Source organism: Falco naumanni, chromosome 11 (genome assembly GCF_017639655.2).
Source record: "Falco naumanni isolate bFalNau1 chromosome 11, bFalNau1.pat, whole genome shotgun sequence".
In the NCBI taxonomy this organism is placed as follows: Eukaryota; Metazoa; Chordata; class Aves; order Falconiformes; family Falconidae; genus Falco; species Falco naumanni.
In genome coordinates, this window is record NC_054064.1 from 34973501 (window position 1) to 34996651 (window position 23151).

Below are 23151 nucleotides of genomic sequence, written 5' to 3' on the forward strand. Positions count from 1 at the left end.
CAATTGATTTTTATTTTTTCTTTCTAAATTATTTTCTGCTGTTTCTCTGAAGTGCTAAATTTTGCTGTGTTCCTAACCAGGATTTCCCTGAATAAAACTGGAGGAAATAAGAATTTGCATTTAATTAAACAAGGTCTAGCTTTAGCATGCTGATTATAGTGCACTTGAAAGATGCGTACACATAAACTTAAATATTTAGATTTGCGCTTAAGTCCTGTAGAAGCCCATTAATTACAAAAGCTGATAAGGCTCAGCTGCTGCGGAGCTTTGTGTTGATCTGCTTTCTGCTCCTCACAGACTTCAAGCAGAAGTTTCTGCAGGAGTCCAGCTGTCCCCTGGGGAGGGGTCTGTGGGGATGTCCTGCAGAGCCACAGTGGGGAACAGCCTCGTTGCCCCTTCCCACGGCCGGGACCCCTCCTTGCCCTGTGGGGACATGTGTCCCCGTCCCCAGCGGCAAAGCAGCCCTCGCCCCAGCACCATGGGGTCTTGCCCTGCTCCAGCCCAGCTTCTGCCCTTCTTTCCTGGCGTTTAAGTAACGGCTGGTAGTCCCTTTCGCTAATTATCCCAGACCTCTAACATTCCACAAGCAGTATTTTAAGAATCAACAGGTTGCATTTTCCATCCCGCTTATATACACAGGTTGTACAAAACAGCTACTGAAAATGAGCGAAAAAGTTAACAGCCCACTTCTAACAAGTGCACTTCCTGTGGAAGACGTACTGCCACGATTCCAAATATTTTTTTAATAAGAAAGGATCTCAACCAGAAAGCAGACAGCTTTTTGCAACACTGGTACCAAGTGGCTTTGCATAATAAGAATTAATTTTGCAAAGCACCATGTTTTGGGAGAAGAAAATGGCGGGTGTATCAGCATTACGAGATCATCTATACGTGAGCAGTTGTGGCTGCTCGTTTTTTTGACTGCGGCAGGTTCTGTTGCTGTGGGTGGATGGGCCTTGGTATAATAAAAATTATTGATGAGCACTGTTGGAGTACTGAGCACTGTATGAGCACTGTAGGAGTACTGAGCACAGGAAGACAGCGCATCATTTCTCTGTTGGCTCGTAGTATACAATCACAACATCTGTCACTGCACTAAATGTTTTCCGATGCATTGCTTTTTTTTCCCAAGAAATGGGATAATACACCAGCACCTCCACTGAGTCTTTCAGCATTTTGGTAGAAAAGCACAGAGCTTCACCGCACACGTGGAAGGGTGGGGCAGCCCACTGTCGTAAAAATGCCTTTAATATCACTGTGCACGAGATAGGAGCAGCATCCCACTGAGCTGCATAGCTGGAGGTAACCCAGTGCTCCCTTTGACTCACGCAGCAGTTTGAGCCCGGGGGGAGCGGGGTGGGCAGTGGTGGGCTTCAGCCTTCATCCTCATTGCTTCCCATGAGGCAGCAGGACCACAAACAGCCCAGAAACCCCAGGGACTCTAGCGCAGGACAGCAGAGCTTGGGACAGCAGGAGTTACATAGCCCTGAATCCTTCTGCTGTTGTACATTTAATGTTGTCCCTTTACATCCTTTTAACATATATTTTATACGTGGTTATCCAAAAGTATAGCCACATATTACCAACCTGAAAGCTCTTTATTTTAAGCAGTCATATGAGTACTGGATGTTTTCAAATTGCACTGCTCTCCTCTAATCTTGTTTTCATAATGAAATTTATTTAAGTCTAATATAGGCATAATGTAGAGTAATGTATCTTCTGTACCTCAGAACGAGTGTTGAAAGTGTAAATTCATTATTTCTCCTTCAGTAGATCTCCTTTTTATCTCTATTCTGTAGACATTAGGGTAATATTTTTCTCCTGAATACACTGATGAGGGTCCAAAACTAATTTTCACAAAAATGAGAACTCCTTAAAAACATGCTCTTATCGTATCGTGCAGGCTCTTTCAGCAGTACCAGTGTTCTTCACTTTAATCTCAGTTTTAATTTTTAAGTGGGTCTTGCCGTGTTTCCCCACCCCTGCCCCCAGCATTTCTCTCCATCTGCAGCAGCGCTGGCCAAGCCTTCTCCCTTCCCGGTGCTCAGCCCCTCCTGAAAGGTGAATTCCTTTGATTAGCAGAGGGGTTCCATTTGCATGGGTCCATCCTGGGGCAAAGGGAAGGGAGCAAATGTGGGAGGCTGAGAAAAATCTGGGGACTCAGCAGTTTGCCCTGACTTAAAGTCCCTCCCTGCTTCTGATCCTGCTTCGAAACAAAGTGAAATCAAATGTTTTAGGGAAATTTATACTGCTTGGGCAGGCAGATATGTCATTTGCTATTCACTCATACAGACATGCTCATTCATCACTTCAGTCATTCACCAGAGTTGATAAAAACCTTTGATGTAAGGTCCGCAGTTAGTAATTGAGCTTAATCACTTCCAAAGAAACCTTTTCAGTTTGCAGAAAGTTTGTATTCTTCGAGAGAGCCCCCAAAACCTCCAAAAGCCCAGTCCTACAATAATATACAATGTAAAAATAGGTCAGTGTATTTTTGTTCTTGCCATACCTGGCTCTTTTTGCAATGCTGTATGGAAAAATAAAGACGAATTTCAATAAAACAGTTATCCTGCAAGCTATTATCACAAGATTGATTAACTTCTACTACTTTGTTTGAACAATAGGCTGTGGAGAGAGAAAAAATACATTTTCCCTCATTCTTAATCCATGAAAAAGTTATTAGACGTTTATTTCTCAATTGGCATGGTAAAAATCAATACATGTTTTCCAAAGATGTGTGCAATTTGCTTTAAGAATTTGTACATGCATGCTCTTCAAGTACTATGAGCTGTTTGGTTATTACTTGTTTCTAAGGTTTTATAGATTCTCCTTTCTTATCCATAATTTTACACTGCTGTAAGTTTTGCCGACTTACTGAAGTGATTCCTGATTTACAGCAACGGATGTTTAAAGCAAAATTAAGATGCCACTCTATTCATCAGCTGGGCTTGACTTTAATAGAAGGACAAATGATGCATGCATAATGATGACTCCAATCAGTATCCAGCTATATAGGTGGCCAGCCTGGGCCCGTGCCGGGCTTTGGCAAGGTTTTTTATGCCCCCCCTGCAAACGATAGAGGATCCCGACGCCTCTGCGCAGCCCTTTGCTGTTGCTGCCCTTGCTGGCATGCGCATGCGGACAGGACCGTAGCTTGCACACAGGTCAGCTGCTGCCCAACTCCATCCTCACACTGAAGCCTTCAGGATATGAGCACTGGGTTGTTGATCCTTTGCAGCAAGAAATATCTTTCCTTCAGCATCAGCAGAGCAGTTAGTAAGGTAAATCAGACAACTTAGGGGCACAGAATTTGCATGGGAGTGTAGAGCAGACTGAGTAAAAGAAAGGACCTTTCCTTATACATATGTATATCCTTTCCCTATGTAAATACCCTTAGGGTTCTGCGAATTTTCTTCTTTTGCATTTCTGTCCTAGTTTCTTCTAGGAAGTTCAAAAGTGCCGTGAGACCACCTGCTCTATCGCATCTGTAACCAATCTGATATCATGAATCATTGAATCACGTAATATAATATAATAATAAGCAGGTTGGACTGCAGAGTTTATGAGCTGATGCTCTCTTAAATAAGTTCATGCTGAAACAGAATCCTTCAGCCAATTTTTTCCACTTACCCTGCTGTTCAGGGCCAAACTAGGAAAACCAAGGAAAAAAAAGAATCAGAGCTGAGACAGGCACCGCTACGTGTCTGAAACCTGCTCGACCATATGAAGACATATTAAAAGAATACAGATATCTAAGCACATTTTGCTGAAGAAGGCAGCCTTAATTTTAGTTGGCTGGCAGATGGGGTTTCTCATTAGCCTGTCTTTTCATCTTATTTCATGCAATTAAGTAGGCTCGGGAGGGACCCTACGGGACTGGCTATCTTCCAAAGGCTTGCACAGCCCAGCCTGCACATCTTCCTGCTCCAGAGCCGATCACCCTTTCATGTGGAGTTGTTTTTCTTAACATACAGAGCCGAACGATGGGCTTTTCTGTGGGGATCAGGTCTGTGGGACTGTGGCGCTGGCCTGCCGCAGGGACTGGCCGGGTGGCTCCACGGTGGCGGCCCCCAGCCTGCACCGTCCCCACAGCAGCACCGGCAGCACCCCAGCACATGAGATGGACTGCACACGCAGCAGGGCTGGTGGTGGTGATCTGCAAGGAATCGAATGTGTTACACACTTCTCCAGCTCTTTCTGGGGTATCAGAGTCCTTGCCGAGATGAGATCTCCATCAGGTACTTCCCAGGAGGGGCAGGAACAGCTTGACCCAGTAGAAAAATCTCAAGACATCAGTATTTCCTCTTCCTACCTGTGGCTTAATGAATGGTATGTTCAGCATCCTGGGAAAGATCACTCTGACTTTGCTGTTAGTGCCCAGGGGGATCCTCCAACAGTCACACCCTGGCCCTCCACAGTGCTCAGTCCCAGGAGGGGATGGGAGCGACCTGCCCTGGGGTGTCCCTGTGTCCTGGTTTAACCCCAGCTGGCAGCTAAGTACCATGCAGCGGCTCACTCCTCTCTCACGCAGTGGGATGGGGAAGAAAATCAGGGCAAACGTCAAAACTCAAGGGTTGAGATAAGAACAATTTCATAATTGACATAAAATAAAAAAAATAATAACGATAATGATTAATAATAACAACAACAACAACAATTGTAAAGGAAAAGGAGGGATGAGGGGAGAGGAATGCAATCCATAGAGAAGGGAGAAAAGAAAACAACTGATGCACAATACAGTTGCTCACCACCCACTGAGCGGTGCCCAGCCAGTCCCCGAGCAGCCAACTCCCAGCCAGCTCTCCCCAGTTTATACACTGAGTGTGACATTCCATGGTAGGGAATGTCCCTTTGGCCAGTCTGGGTCAGTTGGCCCGGCCATGTCTCCCCCAGTTTCCCGTGTCCCCCCCAGCCCTCCCGCTGGCACAGCCCGAGACACTGAAGAGCCCTTGACTTGGTACAAACAGCCCCAGCAACAAGCAAAGCCACCGGCGCTGCTCTGGCACCAAAGCCATCCCCCAGCTGCACCAGCTCCGCCAGGGACACCCGCACCAGCCTGGCCAAGAGGAGATCAGGCGGTCACCGAGCCCCTGGGCTCCCGGCATGGGCAGCCCCGGGTGGCAGGTTGGGGCGCTCCCTGGATACCCGCATCCCGCCCTGCCCCACCATCCGACACAGTCCCCTGCCCCCTTGGCATCTCCTCCCTCTCCGGAGCGCAAGCCCCGCAGAAACACCGGTGCTCCGTCAGGCAGAGCCACGGTGTCACCCTCTCCTGTCGGGGCCAGCTGAGAGCTCCTACCTATAGGAGTAATCTCAGTGTTCAGGGGGACGATTGGTATGGATAAAACCTGCTCCTCAGGATTTATAGGACAGGCCTCATATTTTGCAGTCCATTGATTCAGCATTATTCCTTTGTTCCCATAGAAACGTGGAGGTTTTAAGGAGTAGTTTGAAGCTAAGACAATGAAAATAAAACAAAACAAAACCCTATCAAACCTTTGTATATGCGCGCATTGGGGGAGGGAAATAAAATCCTTGACTCCTTTCTCCATCCTATAAAGCAGAGTAATTTAGTTGGGGAAAAAATAAACACCCAAACCCTCTCATAGATGTGATCCTTTTGAATTGTTTCATTTTTTTCTGAGGCAATTTCAGGAAAATGCTTAGCAACACGTATAGAAGGAAGCTGCTAAATCTCTGTTTTAATTCTAAAAACCTCCATTTCTTATTAAGTCACAAGAGATAGCTCTTACTTCGTTTCCAGCAAAAGGTAATTTGGGCTTTATTTTATTTAGAATGTTGCCCACCGTGATGGAGAGGTGGAATTTCTTAATTGCTTTGTTGCAAAAACAATTTATGTGGGTTTTTTTAATGAGTTTAATTTTCTTCAAAGTTTCCCATATATAAATGTGGCAGCATTTTGAAATCAAATAAATTATCCACATAGCTGCCTCAGTGCTCCCATCATAAAACTAAACACTTGAAGGTGCTACCTCCATAAGGCTTATTGTATAGAAAATACATGTACAAAGAGGGAGTTTGGGTTGGCATTCAAAAGAAAAAAATACAATAAGCCAGAAAGAAAAGAAGGGAGATTATTACCTGTATCCTAGAAGCTGCCCTCCTACTACAGAGCTGGGAGCTGAATCTGAACATGATGAGTTGCAAACACAGAGATGAGGTTTTGAGAAGATGGGAAAATGTCTGATGATGCAAAAAAAATTAATAATGCACCATGCTTTTCCTCAAATCTGTCTTTAAAGCAACTAATATAACTGATGCTAGGCTGGGATGGCACACAGGTAGAATGAATCCTGGTGGCCCTTATCCCATTGCCATGAGCAAGGTCAATAGCAATCGGTGAGAAACTGGCCAGATCATGGCAGTAAAATAAATAAACCAGCAGTGTGGGACAACGCAGAGGCTAAACAGCTAACAGCTGCCAAAAAGAAGGCAAGCTGCAGCCTACAGGCTGACAAAATACAAAACTACTGTGCCCAGTTTGTATTTGACTATATGTATGAATATCAGCTTTTCTAGTAATTAAGTAAATATTTGTGGTTAGCACATTTAAAGATGGTGACTCGCCTGCAATTTTCCCTGTCATCAGCACTCCGTTCTGGTAAATACGTGCTGCGTTAACACGGTGACAGTGGTGCCAGAACGGTTTGTGTGAGAGGGAATGTTTATTTTGCCTGCAGGCAGAGCAGGGGGTACCAGCGCTGATGGGGCAGTAAACAGGCGGGAAGGTCTCCGAGAGGCTCCTGTTCCCAGTCCAGCTGAGCAAGACCTTCTGGATTGTTCTGACTTCTTCAGAACCTCAGTGGGAGATGGAGAAGAGAAACTGCTACCACTGACATCAGGTTCGGGTGGGAGAGAACCTCCCCCCCTGCTTCACTGGGTACTCTGGTGAAAGGAGAGGAGAGGCTCATCGCAAAAAGAGGAAAAATGAGCCCCAAAGTGGCTGGGGTTAGATAAAAGGAATTGTTGTGAAACAGGAGAGAGAATGGCACTTGCAAACTCAAGTCAAGGCTCCTGGAGAACATCATCAAGTCTCTTTATATTTTAGTGCCTGGGTGTGTTGTACAGAACATATATGCACCTTCTGCTGGGATTCACATAAGCAATGCTTGTAACCTACGGTGCAAGATGCAAAGGGACAGGTAAAGACCAAGATGTTAACATCCAGCACTGAAAGGAATCCATAAAGCTAACATCAGTGATAAGTGACGAGTCCCTCAGCTGGATTAAAACACCATCCACAGAGCACATGTTACAGAGCACAGGAGGGTGGGAGGTGGGCCTGAAGGAGCAGTGGATTAAAGGCAACCTAGCAGGCAGAGTTCTCTCGCTGTATCAACAAACACCCCAAGACTTCACGAAGCTGCGTTCTACTCCAAAACCAACGTCATACTCACGCCTGGACGCACAGCATGCCATGCCTCGGTGAGGCACCTGCCTGAACAGATGATTTACTAATTTCACTGAGCCCTGTGATGCTCACAGCTGCCACCTGTGTCCTTCTCAAGAAGAGATCCAAATCTAGGGCAGTTTTGCCACCTCTCATGGCCTTCACCATTTAAAATTTTCCCGTCAGCATCTGTAGGTGTCTTTGACATCCTATTGATAATGATATTGACCTAATACTGTACCTGCATGCAGCGCATTGCATGCCGCATCTCAGTGAGGCAATGATTTATAACTTGCTGTTGGAGCTCTTCTGTACGAGCACTCAAGTCTCCAAGCAGCTCAGGGAGCAGCTATTAACGGTGGGCAGCTCGAGAACAAAGCATGAACAGGAGCTTTCACCATCTGTATGGATCTGAGTGATCTCCTGCCACAGACGGGCAGGAGAAGGACCTGCGGGAGGCACAGTACCATGAGGATGAGGACAGAGCTGTCCTCCCGGCCCCGGGCTCCCTGCCTGCAGTGAGCTCTGACGAGGGCACCAGATGTGTGTGCCGCTCCTGGTCTGCACCTCTAGATGATCTCCAGAGGCCCCTGACAACATCAACCAGTCTGGGATGCTGTGATGTGTCACCCCAGTCTGGAGCCCAAACTCTCAGGGCTTCCAAAGTGCAACAAATAGGCCACAGTGGCCCCAGTCCATGTCCATGCCTCACCTGTCCAGGGTCCAGGGATCCACTTCAGCCCAGGACAAGGCCTTTGGTCCTGTCTGAGCTCCATCTGATGTCCCAGCCCAGCCTGGGACCTGCCCTGTCAGCTGCCAGGCCATCCCAACACTCAGAACCACCTGGTCCCACCGGGACAACTACAGCAAAGGGTCTGAACAAGTCACAGACGGATGAAATTCTTCGAGAAGCTTCAGGAAGAAAAAGTGATCCCAACTGGGGTCTCCAAAAGCGTCTTAATTTCTTCACCTGGCTGTTGACCACAAGCTCTCAAAGGCGTAAGAACTGGCCATGAAACACATGCAGCATTCTCTTTTGTAAGCTGCAGGCACTAGTGGTTAATTTACATGAGATATAAGTTTTAGTGATAAAGAATTCATGAAGCAAGGGTTGAATCCCTCTGCTGCCAAGAAAATGGGAACATTTCCACCACCGCAGGCTGATGATTAATTTATACACAAGCACTGGGACAGCAGACAAAAAGTCCTGTTTATTGTCTAGACAGGAGCCAGTTCCAGCATTCTTGCCCTAAAGAGCATTGCCATTTCTAAAAGTTGAGCAAAAGCCATCAATAATTTTTCAGGAAGAGCATTAAAATTAACCTGCCAGGTCAGTTATATGAGACAGGAAGGGAAGGAGGTTTAGCTGTGTGTAATCATATATTTATTTTATAACTTGAGGCATAAAGTTCGTAATGACCCTAGCACAATCCCCAACCTATGTGAAATCCCAAAAACTGTATCTGAAATGAGCAGAGGTCTGTGACAAGAGGAGTACTCATCACCTCTTGCTGTTCTGCAGCCCCAAGGATTGTTGGTGCTCTGACAGCAGTGACCTCTCCTTGCTCTTACCCCCGCGGCACTGAGGGCGGCTGCAAGCCCCCCATGCCCCGGTGCCCTTCCCAGGGCACACCAGCCCCTGCCCTGCCAGGGGGTCCTTGGCGGGGACTCCCCGAGGGGCTAGGGCTCCCCTGCCTGGGCTGCCAGGGGACAGAGGGACATCCCGCGGGCCAGGGCATGCCGCAGGACACTGGAAGACCTTCTCTACCCTGAGGGCTGGTGGCAGATGGATCTTCCCAAAAGATTTGGGAATGTGGGTTAGCAGAACTTTTCACTCGTCATTGGAAACCTGCAAAACCTGCGCAGAGCATTGGGAACTCCTGCTCAAAACACATCCCGTTTTCAGGTCAACATGCTTGCTGCCTTCCTGGCCACCGCTCGGTCCAGCACTGGCTAGCACTGTGTCCGCTTAATTTTGGGGATTTGCAAAGTTCACTGTCCAGATTATACACATTTAACGCCGATGACACATTTCATAATTTATCTTCAGGTTTGACATTTCTCGTCTAGGGGAAATACACAGAGCTCTGGTTAAAATATCATTTGGGTAAAAAGCCAGAAGACTTCACATTGGAAAGGATCAGGGAAAGGGGACTTAAAATTGTGTTTATTAGACTAAGAGCCAAGATTTCTGCCCACGTCATCCCCAGAAGCCCTCCACAGACAAATGAGAAGGACACCAATGCTGCGGTGCAGCCACCCCTTACCCGCTCTCCGGACGCTGCAGCCCACGGAGCACATGGGGCGCCTGGACTCGTGACTCACAGCAGGATGGCAGGACCCCGCATGCTGGCCTGTGAAGAAGGATGTGTTCTGGGAGGAAGGCAACCAGAAAGGAGTGAGGCACACTTCTCATCTCTCCTCCAGCACAGCCAAACATTTCAATGGTAAAACAGAAGAAACGAGTTGTTCCTCTTGAGCAGGTACCTTCTTGGCTGCTTCTTCAGACCAGCACCAACACACACCTTCCTGAGAACAAGGGTGCTCTGGCTGCTGACACTTCATATCCTCCTGGATGTGCCACCTCCATGAGATGACAGCTCCAAACTGATGTGACAGTGACAGCCAATTAGTGTTGTGTGACACTGTAACCGTGTCATTCCTGAAAGTACTGCTGTGCAAAATGACGAATTAACATGGTGGCTTTTGCATGGCAAGAGTCTAAACAATGACAGCTCAGTAGCTGAGCAGGTCAGCACCTGTTAAGGTGCTCTGGTGCTCGTTATGTTCAGCAGTACCTCACTATTTCAGGTCAGGCTCACTTTTTCATTCATAATAAATAAAGTTCAAAAGCTATGGAGTTCAGCAGCCTGCCCAGGCTACTAGCATTGCCAGGCATTTTACTTGTCAGGCTGTTACTCTCAAAATGTTTTCTCTACATAGCAACATCACAGCTTGAGAAGTGCTGTTTCCTAATTTTCTATTTCCAGATGAGATATCACTACTTAGATGTCCACAACATGTGTGTGGAAATTAAGATATATTAATTAATGAAAGTGAGATCTCTGGTGACCATCAAGTGCACGATGCTGCCAGCACACCTTCCTTACGTTTTGTTTGCTCTTAGCATGAGCAGTAAGAATGATTTTGATTCATTTCTTACATGGCTTCTGGTGATTCATCTGAATTTCCCTTTGGTCCCAGTAATTCTGCACGATGTGCTACCTGAGCATGCACTGAGCAATCAACAGGGGCTCTGTCTGACAGTCCGGACTTGTTTTGCCCACACACCAAAGCCACATGGATTAAAAGTTCATACATTTGTGTACACCTAAGGCACGTATTGCAGAGACACTCCTCTGCCTCTGTCCCACCGCACGGCTGGGTTGGAGCGGTGGCAGCCGGGCTGCCGAGGCCACCCCTCAGTGTCCTCTCCATGGCATCTTGAGAAGCACCAGGGCTCTTCTCCAGCCCTCTGGCCACTGCCAGGCAAAAGGCATTTGGAAACAAACTCCCAATGCAGTCAAACAAACAATTTTATTTCCAGTCTGGGCAGTGTGTCAGGCTATAGCCAGTGGCAGGCTCAGTGCCACAGGTGCTGCAATAATGACCAAGAAAATAAAGAAAACAAGGGCATCCCAGGCTCCTCGTGCTACTTCCCTTCCCCAGTCTGCAGCCACAAAGAAGTTGCACAGCCATGTCCTCCAGCCTGGGGCAGCCGTCGCACCCACCAAGAGCCCAGCTGAGCCTGGCCCGGCAGAGCGGGATGCCTGACAAGGACCGGGATGCAGCCCGAGCATCCCCACTGCTGTGCCAGCAGCGTCCGGGCCGGGCAGCAGGCACTGCTCCCCTCCCGACACTCCAGACCCCCATGACGAGCATGCTGCTGGCGTGCTCGTGGCAGGCAGCCCCCTTGCTCTCCTGAAGAGCAAACCCTATTTTATCTCTCCCTTTGTGAGCTAATAATGGTTTTTTAATTGAAACATGTTCAGCTTCTCCTTCCTTCTTCTTGTTTCAAGTAAGTTCTGCCTCTGCCAGCAAAATAAAAGCCTGTGTTTCTGGATTTATTTATTTATTTTGGAAAATGCAAGGTTTTTTTCTTCCTCTTTTTTTTTGCAAGATTTCAAGTCTTTGACTTTGGAAAAGAAATGATTGTGGAGAAAGTATTTCTTGAAATGATGACAGAAGCAAAATTATATTCCTTTGTAGAAAACAGGGACATTTGAAGACAGGCTTAACATCTTTGTTCTTTGTTTCGGGAAGTGTGAATTCTCAGGCTCCTGGACCATTAATCCTTCCCCATTCTTAGTTTTTGAAGATGAACCTTGCAGAGAATGAGGCATTGTGCTTGAAAGGGCTTTTCAGCAAATACCTTTTCCCTCCACAATATGTTCCAGTTCTCTAATAATTTGCAGGATAGCTTGACAACTCCGGGCATTTCCTCATAAATATTTCTTTTCCCAGGACACCCAAGCGTGAACGGGCTCCCAGGGCTGCTGCCGGGGTGGCCACCATGACCAGGATCCTCGCAGCGCTGCCGGCAGAGTGGCTCTGGCAGCTGCGCCCAACACCGGTGCCCACCAGGCTCTTTCCCAAAGACTTCGCTCTACCGGAGGATGCTCCAGCCGCAGCCGTGCTGTCGGCACATGGGACACAGGGCTCCAGGGGTCTCCTTCTCCTGCTACACGCCCAGTCTCCCGAAAGTGAAACCAGTTCCCCCTTGCTTGGGATCAGTTGTCTTTTCCTCTGTAAACATTAGTTCTATGTTCATTTCCCTCTACATTGCTGGCTCCAACACTTTCATATCTCATTTTCAAAAGGAAAACACTTTTTCCATTTTCAAAATCTGTTATCATGAGGTTCAAAAACTTCATTTACTGACTCCCTTAGCCCCTCAGCATGAATATCAGATGAAACTAAATAATGTTTTCCACATATTTCCTTTATCAAGTCCTGCTCTTAGGGTAACTTTAAAAATTCTTCAAATACATGTACTTAAACGAGATCTTAAAGAGGACACTGATATTTCATGACTTTTGAGTCAGCTTTAAGTTTAGTTTACCCAATTCTACTGGGTCTGCTTTGCTTTCCACAGTTATCCAACCCCTGGTATATTACTTCATGCTTTTTAAAATACTTATTCCATCTTCAACGTACAATCTGTCAATATTTTTAAATGCCACCTCCTTTCTCTGAAAATGCCACCAAGGTTGTCCAGATGGGATGTTGCCCCTGGTTAGAAGGCTCTGGTTCCCATATGAAAAACTGTAGGCCCCTACATCAATTAAAATATTCTTCTTGTGCAACCTGGTTATGCCTTTTCTTGTCTGCATTTTCTTTATTCATGGAGAGATTTAAGACACATTTTCCATTTATAGGAATTGCAATGTTGTATTTTGTTACGGAACACTGCTTATTTTCACTTCCCTGTGCTCCACTGATGTTAATAAAACAAATTTTATTTCCCCCAATAAAATGAATTTCCAAAGTTTCCATACGGAGTTTAGCCAGAGTTATCAGAAATATGTTAGGGGATGCATCCAGATCAGGCTGATGGCTCTGCAAGGCTCACAGTCCAAAGAAACCTTATGGGATTTTTCCTCTTGTCCTATTTAACAAGGGGAAATGCCAAAATCACAGGCAAGCTTTACCAGTGGAAGGAAGGTATATGAAACACGAGCACCACACACATCTGGCTGAAGGAGCTTTTCTGCAGGTGATGAACTCACTGGTGCTAGGGCAGGGAGCTGGAAGCTTTTGCACTCTCTGTTGTTGCAAAGCTCTCCATCACCGTCAGTGAGGCGAGAACCCCCAAGGCAAGCAAACAGTGTGGACAGCATGGGAAAAACTGGCAGGTTTTGTTGCCCAGCCAGCACTCTTACATGTTTTATGTTATTGCTCCAAGTACATTAACACCAGACTATGACACACATGGAAGTGTGAATCTGAGGACCATTCAATGCTGTGAAGTTTCCCACTTTATCGGTTACAGAATCATCTCTGCTAACTTTGTGCTGTGAAAATTCAGCGTTCAATACGCTTGCAATTTCTCAGCTCTTAAATGGTGTGGAGCAGTCTCAATGAGGGTGCTGAGCAGGCCCGGCAGCCCACTCACAGCACGTGTGTCCATGTCTGCGTGTGCACATCTGCATGTGCACGTGCATCACCTGGCGAGGGCGGATTCCACCCTCCCTGCCAGCACTGCTCGTGGGCCAGTCTGTGCATCTGCCTCTGCAGAAGACCTAGTCTTGGGCTTCCTAATATTCCAGTCCTTCTCCACTTGCACCAAGTGCCTGTGAGGGAAAGCGCATGCTGTAGTCTCCCAAAATGCCACTGGTGATATCTAAAGCAAACATGAAATGTAGGAATAGTTACGAAAAATAGAAAAAGAAAAAAAGAAAAAGGCACAAAAACAGGCAAGTCCCTTCTACAGCACTGCTTGGAACATCTGTGATGAAACATTTTCCATTAAATATGTTGTTTTATCAAAGCCAACAAGTTTCATTGATACATAGGCTAACTAGCAAAATTTGTGAGCAAGCATTACACATCTCCACTCCTTTCAGAGAAAGATAACTGAGATACATGAGCAATTAAAGCAGAAAAGGACGCTTTCAGAAGCATCAAAAGCACTTCTGGAATATTCATACCACTTAATTTTAGAAACCTGATTGAGGTATCAGCAATGCTACGCGAGCCTCACTGGGCTGGTGGGTTGTTGGTTTGGAGATGGAGAAGGAATTTCAGAGCCTTCAGGTGAGGTGCTGGTCACAACACAGTTCACGTGCTTTATTCAGTTTTCATTCCAAAGTGAAATTACAACAAAGCCCAAAGCCTTGAAATTTATAACAACAAAACTATTATTTCTTGCAGCTTCATGTGATGCAGACGGATACATGTCGAAAGTACCTTCCAGCTCCTGAAGTTTCCCAGTTCCAATCTCTTAGCCCGAACAGCCTACTAATTCCAGGTTTCGCATTCAACACTAAACCCTGAAGATTTTTCCCAGCCTTTCCCCATGTGCTGATGAACTATCTCAAGGTCCCAGCTGCAGTGAGAGAAAAAGAAGACATTTGATATCAAACCCAAGGCAAATTTTCTTACATAATTTTAAATAAAAGGCATCTGTACCCTGACTGAATCTCCTGAACACCAGGGAAGCCTGCCACGAAAGCAAGCCCATGCCGTGGTGCCAGCACCGGTGGTATTGGATGCAGCAGCAGCAAAGCTGGTTTCTGGGGTGGCGTCCCTGTGTTGGTGTCATCACAGAAATCACAACCATCAGCTTTTGTTTCTTCAAAATGTGGAAACAGGAAAACAAAATCTGGATGCCCTTCATTCTCCAATTTATGCATGATGTGTGGAAAAAAAAAAAAAAAATGAAGGCTGGAGCCTTCTGGAGTGTTAGCCATACCGTACTTGTAGCAGACGTCTTGTTTCTTTTATCACGTGTTACGTGAATAAATAATCAAAAAGCCACAGTAGCAGAGTCCACTGACAGCAGTGGGAGACCATGGAGGCCAGGCAGGACAACACAACATAAATTTTATGACTTTATAAATGGGGCTGACATCTCTGTATTTGCAAAACAAAATTAGACACAAAGTATGGGTTTAGCCTGTAAATCCTCCGAAATAAGGATTAAGTCATACAGGAGCTAATACAGTAACTATCAATTTCTGCTCCAGACTTTGTAACTAGCAGCAGCAGAAATTGAAAATCAGAATAATTAGGAGTGTAATTAGTTGCACTAGTGCAGTTAAGATCAGAATTTTCCTCCAGAACTTCACCTAAATTCATTTGGACTTGCAGAGCATCACAGCGCACCGCTGCCCAGGTCATTTAGTGTGAACCTTCACCGTCCTACTGAATACATGGGTCTCACCATGACTGTAATCAGCCTGACATGTTAGATGTGACACTGCGGGTGAGCATCCTGAGTGTGGGGTGCAGGACAGGCTTGGGGAGTTGCTTGAAGCCACCAGAAGACAGCAGCAGGACCAGCCCGGGGAGCAGGGGCCGGCTTGGGCAGGTCGGACGTCCACAGGAGCCAGCAGCTTTCCTGAAACCCTTGGAGGCTGCCTGAGACAACAGATGAGGCAACTCTTAAACTGACCATATGTAAAAGCACAAGGAAGCTTTCTCATTAGAGACTTCCCACACCATCCTGGACAACCTCTTGAGGTCTGACAAAGGCTGACAGGCGGCACAGCTGACGTGGTGGCTCCCCAGGAGATGCAGCCCAAGGAGGAGAGCTGCCGGGGTGCAGGAGCATCCCCTGAGCGGGACAGGGCAGCGGGAGCAGAAAGCAGCTTGCTCCAGGCCGGAAAGGAGAGACCTGAGACCTGCTTTGTGTGAATGGCCCCAACAGAATATAAGCCATATTGTTGCATTAATCAAAAATATAAATCATATAGGGTATATGCAAGTTCTATAAATCACATACATATGCACGTGGCTGCCTGAGTGTAAGGCCCCATTAATTGCTTAGATATTCCCAAACCAGATGTTTCAGATCCAGTATATGCCTTTTATATACATCGTTTGCCTCGGTGGCAGTAAAAAAATACATAAAATAAAGACCAAACCAAAACGTAAGGAGGAAGAGAAAAACCAACAACTTCTCTGTAGGAGGGCACAGACCATCATGCTACCTGAAGTACTGGCCATAAAGATTATTTAAATAAATCTTCCAGTTACCCAGCATATAATGTGGAAAAAACTGATTTTTGTGAGCTTATGGCTCCAAGGTTGGCTGACTTCTCCAAAGCTTCTCTAAAAAATCAAAACACCCCCACGATCAAATCTGTGCGTTGCTGTCAAATTTTGTTTGTTTCTCCTCCTGAAAGGATCCTTTAAACGCAGTTAAGCGGGAAGCAAAGAGAAAGGCACCACACTGACATCTAAAGACATCAACATACATACAGCAAAGTACATAAAATCCCTGGATGAAACAGATCAGGGCATCAGCCAGTGCATCTAAAGCAAATCCCCTCCTGCTCTGCTAGCGAGATCAGCTGTGGGTTATCCTAGCCATGGGTTATCCAGCCAGTGGGTTATCCCAGCAGTGAGTCATCCCAGCCATGGGTTATACTAGCCGCGGGTTAGCCCAGCCATGGGTTAGCCCAGCAGCCTCTGTGCCCTGTGGCACCCTGACATATGCCCCCGAGCCACCAGTGCGGCTGCAGGGCTGTGAGCCCACTCCCAGGGCTGCCCCAGGCAGGGGCTCCCCAGGCTGGGACAGGGGCAGGCACAGCAAAGTCCAGCACATGCCACGGTGAATTTGGCCATAGACCATCACCTGCAAGAAAGTCATTGCACTGGTGCGGTCATGAGGCTGCTGGCAACGGACCCTGCAGTTACATACCTTATCCCGCTTCTCCAGAGCTCAGAGGCTTCCGAACTGGCATTCTGGATTGCAGTGTCTCACTGTGGCGGTAGCTCCCTCTTTTTATCTCCAGTTTTGAAAAAGAAAATGAACCAAATATGATTCACTAGAACACTTTTATCCATCAAGTTTTGCACATTGCTTAACCATGTGTCTTGGCCATCACAATCCCTATGAGCAGCACCAGCAGCACTCAGCTGGCGTGAAGGTGGGGGGAGGCGGAGGAGGTGGACTCCCCGCCGGTGCTCTTCTCTCTCCAGGGACAGACACACTCGCCGAGGTGCCCGAGGCTGCCAGTCCCGGGGCGCTCCCTGTCCCCAAGGGCAGCTGCTGCTGCAGGGGGTCCCTGAGCCCCCGCGGCAGGAGCCCCAGGAGGCTGCAGGAGGGCAGGGTCAAGCCGGGGTGTTGAGGAGGAGCTGGCAGGCAGGCAGCCTTCCCCCCGAACGCAGGGACAGGACCTGGCGGGAACAATCTGAAATCAATGCAGCTCAGGTGCTGCCCATCTCTGCCCAAACCTGACAGCCCAGCTCAAGCCAGAAGCAAAAATTTGCAAGAGTTGAAGGGAAAGTGATTATAAACAACACTAAACCCCCAGATACTTGGAGTACGACATCCTGCGGGAACTGCTGAGGCAGCTGGATTCTGCGTAAAGATTATTTTATGATAATGCCACGAGGTCAGGGAGCTTAGCACAATTCACAGCTCTGTCTGAGCACTGATAATTTCAAGAGCAAAGCTCACAATATCCTCCCTCGGCCCACTGCGAAGGCTGAGCGCTGAAGAGATGTCAGGCATAAAGCAGGAGACGAGCAGAGACAAGCATGATGCAAAGGGCTGCTACAAACACGGGACCCTCTGCTTTTCCTCCCCTCTCCCATTTTCAGGGCAGAGGTCCAGGCTGCAGAAGGGCTGTGTGTAAAATCAACCCCCACTTCTGGAAATTTCAGTATTACAACCAGACTTAACATATTATTTTTTAACATTCTAGATTTTTAATTTTTGCAATTTACCTTGTTATACCCCAAATAGGCTGTGGGGCACAAAACCAGCATTTCATTATATTTTACAGTCTCAGTGAGGAGAACAGAGTATGAGTGCCTGGTAGGTGCTGGGACCGAGGAGGACCCTTCGGCTGATGGTGCACTTTGCACACAGGTCTCAGAGAGCGCAGGGGAGGAACCACCCGCAGAAGCCCCTCAGAGGCACTTTGCAAAGCCCCGTTGTGTCACACTTGCAGCCACAGCCGTGACCAGAAAACACAGCCATGCCACAGGAGGTATAAATTGTAGTTATGGGCTCGTTACACCTTGGTATTAAATCCCCACAACAAACGAGGCAGAGCGTGCATCACCTTTCACTCAGCTCGACATGAGGAGGGAACCAGCCCAAACTATTTTTCCAAGCCAACTATTATTTACTACCTACCGAATCTGAAATCTAAATACAGATTTATTTTTATTTATTGCACTCTGCAGCTCACCACTTGCCTTCTTTCTAGCGTTTCAGTACTCCTAAGTTTGAAGAGCCAATGTCAAAAGCCTTTTGAACTGGTTTATATCTGTGACAGGTGTTTGTGTAAGTGTACAGAAATATGTATGTAATGGTGTACAGTAGTATCTGCCACTACCCTCTAGTCCAGGATCGGTGGAAAATTGTGTTACAAACCTATTTTTAAAGGTTTATGGTGTAACTTCTACAATTTGCCTGGATGAGACCTGACAGTGTGTTATCAGCCTGGAACTGGTATTGCACAGCCCCTCCCCGTCCTCGAAACAGGCAACGCAGCCTGCGTGCACAGCAATACACGGAACATAAAGCAAGTGTTTCTTACTACGCAGATTCGAACCGGTGCGTGCTGCAGCACGGGGTCACCACGGATTGCAGCAGCCGCAGGGAGCTGGAGCTCGCCTCGCTCGACAGACAGACGTTGGCGATGGGGATCGCACGTCAGTCGGCGGCCTCGCGTTAGTCACAGCAGGTCGGTGCAGCACTGCAGCAGGGGCCAGAGCGAGTCCTCTCTGTGAGAAATTAAGCAAAAAGGAGTTCAGATTTAAAAGAAGTAAAAGGAGGGTCCAGACTGAGCAGAAGGGAGGGGTGTTAATTGTGCCACTGAAAGAGAAGTAGTCATCTTTACTGTAAATAAACAAATAAAAGTGACCATTTTGCCCTGTGTCTTGGGCCCCAATTCTAGCATGAGATAGGCAATCTCTTATCACCATATTGCTCATAAAATCATTATAATAATAACTTTCATGCTTGATCACACCCTCCTATCAATAATAACACTCAGCCTGTGCAAAAGTAGTAAATATTAAATGCTGGAGATTATCTAAGCATACTACTTTCAATGCTGAACATATTACTTTCAAGCTGAGCTGCCACTTACCTGGGGTGCATTTTTCAGGGGGGGCGGGGGGGCAAAGCTCATACTGTTTTGCGTACAGAACATATAATGGAACTATAATATTGAGAAAGAGAAACTGAATCATAAAAAACTGTTTGCTTTGCCTGTCCTTTCTTTCCTTTCTAGGGTAACTGACACTTCTTGATGTGTATTGTATGCGTCATATCGTATTGTGTTTGTCATAAAGGGGCTTTCTACACGTACCCCTGCTCTGGAACTCCTTCCCCTCCAGGGCTCGGCTGTGCAACAGCCGTGGAAGCCAGCTGCAACTGCCCCGAGACTCTCCAGACACACAGGGTATTTCACAATAAGGCTGTATTTATTTAAACAAGACCTCCCAAACCCCTGCACTGAATAATTTATGCCATGCTCATGTACTTGGCTTTGTGTACTTCATATAAGCTGCAGTTTCAGGTTCCTGACAAAGAGTTTCTGGAAAGTCCCTTTATCTTTACATGGAGGTCCCAGCACAACTCATGTAAGACCCACTAAAAGCAAAATTGCACTGGAGGAGAAAGCTCTCTGCAGAAGTAACGGCAGCCTGTAAAAGAGAAGAATGAAGTGGCAGAAGCAGTAGCAAAAATTTTATCACAGCCAGCCAGTATGGGCCCAGAGAAATTTATAGAATAAGATTAATAAAATCAGGATGGAAAATAAATAGTGGAAGGAAGGACAGGCACAAATCAGCGTTTGTTTGTTTGTTTATGATGAGTGCCTCATCCACCACTGACCTGCTACAGACATCCCCAAAGAAATGCCAAAACCAGGCGGCGGTTGTGCAGTGAAAATGGGGCCAGGGCTCCGGCCAGTGCCAGGTGCAAGGGCGCAGCGGATGGACGTGCATTGTCTGTCCGTGCTCTGAAGCCAGCTGGTGAAACTCACCCTGTCTAAATGCTCACATTTTCCAAGTCTCCACCAGACTGCCTCTGCAAATACTATTCTTATCAAATATTCTTACCATTAATGGCTTTTGCCTGGCAGTTTCAGACGGCTAACGAGCTTGCTAACAATGTTCTCTTGCCATCTTTTTGCTCAGAATATGTTTAAATGATCCGATTGTACAAACCACGGTAGTTAACATGAGTTCATGCTTATCGCTCCTTTTTCTAAACGCACTGTCAAGCTTCCTGAGACTGTGCTTTCAAGGTTACCACAAATTAAAAGCTATTTTGGCTCACTACTCAAAAGTCCAACTACAATCATGCTATATGCAGTAAATCAATCCTTGAAACATATTTACACAGGTGACAACATACGGATAAGTATTTCTCCCCACCAGCAGCACAGCCTGGTGCACGTCCTCCCAGAAAGGTCCATCTTGGCCAGTAGCTGCCTCTCAGAGCCCGGGTAGGCGCACTATAGCAGGACTGCCTGAAGAACAAGGATGAAAGTAAGACATTTCCTATCAGACTCTTCCAGAAACTCATTTCTGTTACTTAATCAGCTAAAGCTTCCAAGAACTGAAGGAGGAAATACAGCCCACTCATGCCAAAATAAAAATAAAGATGACTCTTAAACACTAGCATCTCAGGTCAAAAAAAAAATTACCCTCCAGGCAAAGTATTGCACAAGCTTGCTATGGAGAAGGCATTAATCCAAATTCATTCTACATGTGCTGGCTCCTGCCCTTCTTCCTTCTACCATCTCTCATCATCTCACACACTCACTGTGCTCAGCCAGAGAGGTCTTCAAGGTCTGTTCCTGCCAACTCTGCATGAGTTAAAGAAGGAGGAACTGAAGGCAAATAGTGAATTAAAAGGGGTGAAGTTACTCTGAGTTACTTCTTCCTCTGACTCCTCAGCTGGCAATTTAACCGTCGTCCACGGTTAAATGACACATGGATGTCACAGCGCTAGGGCTAGCCCTCCCCGGGATCCAGCGGTAGCCAGGCCGTGCATCCCCTCCCAGCACCACTCCCTGTGCACCGGCACAGGTGGGCACCTTCAGACAGGCTGTGGGAAGCTGGGTTTTGGATGATGAGGGATTTGGTTGCCTTCACAGAGGTATTCAGTGCTGCTTTGGTCACCTGGGGCTCTTTTCTCCAGATCTCCAGGTTTACCTGCCAGCCCCCCACAATGTCTCAGACACCTTAGAATGGGAGAAATGTCCCCAGGTGCCTATGTTTTGGGAGGTGAGTCACACACCAAGCAACACCAAAAATGACATTTATTAGTCTTGCTAAGTTTCACATCAGTATTTTGTCCTTTCTCTGCCATTACAGAAAAGCAGAGTCCTCCCCTTGGCATTGCTTTAGGATTCTCATGAAGAGAAACCAGGGAACCATTTAATCAGTATATTTTTAAGACAACTGGTGTCTTCTGCCGTGGAAGGGTCTCTTCTGCTCATTTTAAGTCTCATAACATGATCGATAGTCAAACAATTTTTGGGCTCCAGCTCTCATGTATGTGTTAACTCACAATTTTGCTCTTCGGGTGTAGGGGCATAGTACTGTATTAACAAAAGCTGAAACATCTTTCTAACTCGACTGAAATATTTGCCCACTCCCTGCTGGTTTCCTCTTCTAAAACTTGCTGGAATATGTGTTTCATTTTTAAAATGATGCAGATGTTGTTAAAAATCTGTACAAGACAGTGAAAAGTTTTTCTTTATGAAGTTAGCTTAAAAAGCAACTAACCACATGCCAAAATTCCTGCTCCTACAAAGTAGTCTCCAAACCTCAGGAGCATCTAAATAATGAATCTGCAACATTAGACAACAGAATTTTCCTCAAACTCTCCTTTCTTTTCCAATTCTGCTTTTATTTATTTCAGTGCTCTGCAGAGCAGCCTTGAGCATCCTGAAAATCCCCATCAGAATCCACTGTGCTGCCCTATTTTTGAACTTTGGTTTGAAAGCCGACTTTAATTATCCTTGCACTGGCTTCCAAGGCTGGATAGCCTACTGTCCTGGCTGCAGTGGTCAGCATCACCAGGAAAGAAATCATTGGGCTGTAGGCAGAAAAAACGCATTCAGGCTCTCTCTTGGCTGCAGTACTGCATCATCATCGTGCTGAACAGCTTTGGACTGTGTTAATGCACTGGGCAAATTAGTCAGCTGATCCATTGGTGTCACTGAGGGTCTTTCCATTAGTTTTAATGGGCTTTGGGTCAGACCCTTACACAGGAGCAGTTAGCAAATGACCAATCATAAAAACACCTTCTGGTGACATGTTAAATATTCTCAACTCTATGCAAATATTCCTAACTGTTTATGACAAATAGCGGCCACCCCTTGCAGCACTATGCTTCCGCAAAGGATCGTGATACACAAATACAGCCACAAGATTTGCATACCATTCTGTGACACGTCCTGCATGGGGACTGCTGCAGCAACCCTTTCAGAAGTTCACTCAGATGTATCACTGATGGAAATGAGTTCACACTGAGAGGGAACCATGGGGTGCGTTCAGTAACAAACCCCAAAATATCCCCACGTTAAAAAGAACCCGCGGACAGCAGCTGAACAGCCAGGTAACAGCCTGGCTGCTGCCTCTCACGCGACGTCCATGGCTCTAGATGAGAAAATTAGAGCTGTTGATGGATGAGGTCCCTTAAATAGCCATACCTTCTATCGATGGCCATACATCTCTATGGGGTTAGAGTCTGTGTGAGACTTTCTGCGCCGTGGCATGTGGACCGGGGGCTTAAGCTGCCGAGTGGAGAACAGCCGCGGCTGCTGCATCTCAGCGGCAGCACTCAGGGACCTGAGATGGTATTGTCACCGCGAGACACGTGCTGCAGATGATGCTGCTGGAAGCAGGGCAGACACGGCTGGTGCCCAAAGACAGCACAGCACGATGATGCTCTCTGGAAAAAGCCCCTGCCTATCGGTACTGAAGCGAGACCTTTGGGCTGCCCCAGCACTCCCTGGGGAGGAGGTTTCTGCAGACCAGAGGCAGCACAGCTGGCCAGGAGAGAAACCCTGGCTCTCTTCTCTGCTGAAACCCGG